Here is a 3,877-nt window from a genome sequence, read left to right as displayed (position 1 = left end):
TGTGTGTGTGTGTGTGTGTGTGTGTGTGTGTGTGTGTGTGCGAGAGAGAGAATGACTATGAGTGTTAAAGGGGGGAAAAACTCCTAAAATAAGTTTCACTCTTAACCTTGAAAGATTTTTAACATCACACAGTATCTTCCCTCTACGCCATAAGATTCACACAGTGTGGCCCTGAAGATGTTCCCTCAAATGTTCAACTGCAGAAAAACGATATGAATTAGAGGAACAGTTAAACATTTAGGGGAAAATATTCATCCACCTGTGTGCTATAAGGGAAATATCTGTGTGTTCGATATGAAGCCGGAGCTAGCAGCAGATAGCTTAGTGTGGTGCAAAGCTACAGTATATACAAAAGGAAGCAGCTAGCCTTCTTGTGCTCAAAGTTTTGAAACAAATATTCCCATCAGCACTTAGCCAACACGTATTATGTCATTTTTAATTTATCTGTATAAAAAACCGACGTGTAGAACTTGCCAAGTGATTGTTTAAACAGGGTACTGAAGTCACATCTTCTCGTAACAAAAAACCCTTAAAAAAAAACAACAACTTGTAATTTCTTTAACTTAAAGGATTAAATGTGTGTTTTCTTTTACTGAATGACTTTAGGTGCTTTACAGAGACTGACGAGCTGATTTTAACTGTTGGGACAGAGACAGGCTAGCTGTCATAACCATTTCTAGCCTTTGTGCTACGCTAAGCTATTGACTGCTGGCTCTGGCTTTATTTTTTGCAAAAAGAGAAGACAGCAAGAAAATTTGTTTAATCGAATTTCCCAAAATATAAAGTTGTTAATTCACTATTTTTAGAAGTGTGTGAAAAGAAACTTCTCTACCAAGTCTGATAGGTCGCTGATTGTGGGCCAAAAACAAACAGAAAACGTGACAGAGCTGTAGCAGAGATTAGATTATGTATATAGATGTACAGTTACTGTCCAAACCCTCATGTCTCCCGCTGGTTGGGTTGCCTAACCACTACTCCACACTACTGACCACTACACTATAGCCACTCATGGTGTGGATGGACTACTATGAGAGATCAAAAACAATTGAGTTGCCTCAGAATTAAAAAAAAAAAACTCTATTCCTCAAAGAGTGATGAAAATCTTTGTGTTTTCCTCCTCAGTAGCAATTGATGTAGCAATAAACACGAGAGAGGTGCTTCCTCTTCGTGTTTAAATGATTCTGGTGGACCAAGAGGTGTCTGGGGAGACTTTTACATTGTTACCCCTGATGATGGCAACTGGGTGCTTAAAAAGAGAGATGGACGTGCAGAGCGAAAGGGGAGATTTCTCCTTTTTCTTTTCACTAATGCGCCCTCCTCTTTGCTCGCGCCATTTACCAAGAATTCACGTTTCTCTACAGCTCTGTTACTTTTTTTTTTTTAAGAGGTGTTGAATGATGTGTGTCTGTTTTTTCTCTTTAGTCCTGATTAACAAGTCAAAGCACATGTGGGGAATAATATTAAAAGACAACAAAAAAAAAAAAACAACAAAAAAAAACAAGCCAGCTCTAATGATTTGCTCTCTTTAGGGGTGTTTAGCTAACCCTAGCAAACTAATCACTTTCAGATTAATGTTTAGTTTCTTTAACAAGGCCCATCTAATTTTGGCTCTGCAGCCTTGCTTTCTTCCTGGTGCTTCTGGGTACAGCTGAAGACTAATGTAGTTTAATGTGTTCTTTCACTTGTCTGTAATTTAATGCACAATAGTCACTATTGACGGAGGAGGCGCTCCTGTCGCTCTCTGACCTTTTTAATAATCATCAGACCTTAGTCTGTGGCAGTCTTTAGAGCTTGGCGTCCCAACACTTATCAAAAACTAAGGCCAGTCCACGATGGCAGGTCAGACCAAAAAAACAAAAAAAAAACAATGAAAAAAAGCATGAAAAAGTTGCATACAGAAAAAAGCTACTTGTCACTTCAGTGATATTAGCCAGTGTAGTCTATATTTCTTGTATTAAATTTTGTATTATATTTTCCTAAATGTTCTCTTGTAATGAAAAGACAAAAAAGAGTGATTATCTATCTATATATACATATAAATATATTATATATATATAAATATGAAAGACAGACTGATGTGAGGCCAGGCTTGTTTAAGAGAGAGTGGGGGCAGGGGAGCTAATACACTGGCCCCTCTCCCATGGGTGACTCTCTTTGCTGTCATTCTGTGCCTTGGTGAGCCTTCGACCTCCATACTCTCCTCCTCCTCCTCCTCCTCGTCCTCCTCCTCGTCCCTACTCAGGTCACACTCCTCTCCTCCTGTTAATCCCATCCTCCCTCCTCTTGTCCTCTGGCGGGGCTTAAGCCAAAACACTTCCATAAGCAAAGGGGGATCTGAAGAGAAGACCTCATCGGACATCATTTAAAAAAAAAAAAAAAAGCCTATTTGGTCCTTACTGAACATCCACTGTTGTTGTACACCCTTACCCATGGCACTCCCCGCCCTCTTGACACCTCCCTCCCTCCCCCCCCATCTGCCAGTGCCGCCTCTGTCACAGCAAAATTGTAAAAAAAAACACAAAAAAACAAGAACACACACTGGTAAACTCCCATGGCAGCTTCCAGTCGCCCCGAATGGTTACCAACGGGGCTGAAAATCTTCTGGGCTTGAAGCGTGTTAATCTTGTTTTGTTAATTTAGTGATTTTTCTTTTATTGTACGTCTACTTTGTGTTTGTTCAATGGGAGTCACTGGGACAGGAGCGATAAAAGAATAATCCAATCAATGGCAGCTTAAGGTGTTATCCTCCACGCTCCCGGTGGTCCGTCCCGAATAAAAATAGTGTTACCCATTGATCAGGGGACCTCTTGAGACACAGCAATATTACCATCTTGTGCTTTCCGAGGGTGTGGGTAGGGGGGGTAGGGGGGGTGGGGGTGGGGGGGTGGGGGGGTGGGGGTGGGTGGGTGGGGCGGTTAAGACAAAGCAGGTGGTCTTTTGCTTTTGACTCTGTGGTGCATTTTTTTTTTTGGTGACCAACTCTATATTCTGTTTGGATGAATTTGACCTCCTATCTGCACTCTCTCCAAACACTGCAGGAGGGCAAAACAAACTAACAAGAATTTCTTCAATTTTTCTTTGTCCTTGAGTTTACATTCATGTCAAAAAGATTTGTACATGACTGTTTGTAGCAACAACAACAAAAAAAAAGTCCTTTCTCAATGAGTTGGTCAAATGAACAACTTGGGTAAATCACATTGTTGGCATAAAGTGATTCTCTTGCACAGAACCTCCCAGCAGAGAAGAGACCGAGTGAATGAGACGAGCTGAGGGCCAGATATGAGATTATAATGTTTCAGTGGCATCATTGAAAAACATACATAGCACACAGAAAGAGTGACTTATGAGGAGCTGGACGTGGAAACATGTAGTTTGAATGCTGGCAGGATGGTGTTTATGGAAATACTATTAATGATGTGCCTTGGACAAAGTTATTTTTTTTCAAAAAGAAGCAGAGATTGTACCAATTAGTGAGGACTGTTGTCGTCTGTATTTGTACAAGAGGGAGGCAGCTGAAGATGTTACCGCCTACTCCATCTTTGCAAAAAAAAAAAGAAGAAAGGTAAACATGTCAAAAAAGCTGAACGAGCTCTTCATTTAACTAAGATCAAAACGTCATTTAAGAGTCATCAGAGAGACGGGGCTCAGATTAAACGGGGGGGGGGGGGGGGGGTGGTGACTTCAGAGCAAGCACAGACAAGGTCTGATATGTGCTTTCATGTTGCTGTTGCACAGAGATTTACTCCAATGTGTTGGTTTTTAAAAGAGCACAAAAGCATGGTGTGGTGTTTGGGGAAAGTCAGCAGGCAGAGACGGAGAAGGAAAGGGTGGATGAGGGGTTAAATATCAGGGTGCAGCAGCGACCGAGGGCCCCTCT

The sequence above is a fragment of the Labrus mixtus genome, chromosome 2 (genome assembly GCF_963584025.1).
Source record: "Labrus mixtus chromosome 2, fLabMix1.1, whole genome shotgun sequence".
Lineage (NCBI taxonomy): Eukaryota > Metazoa > Chordata > Actinopteri > Labriformes > Labridae > Labrus > Labrus mixtus.
The sequence above is the reverse complement of the archived record's forward strand: the minus strand, read 5'-3'. Positions refer to the sequence as shown.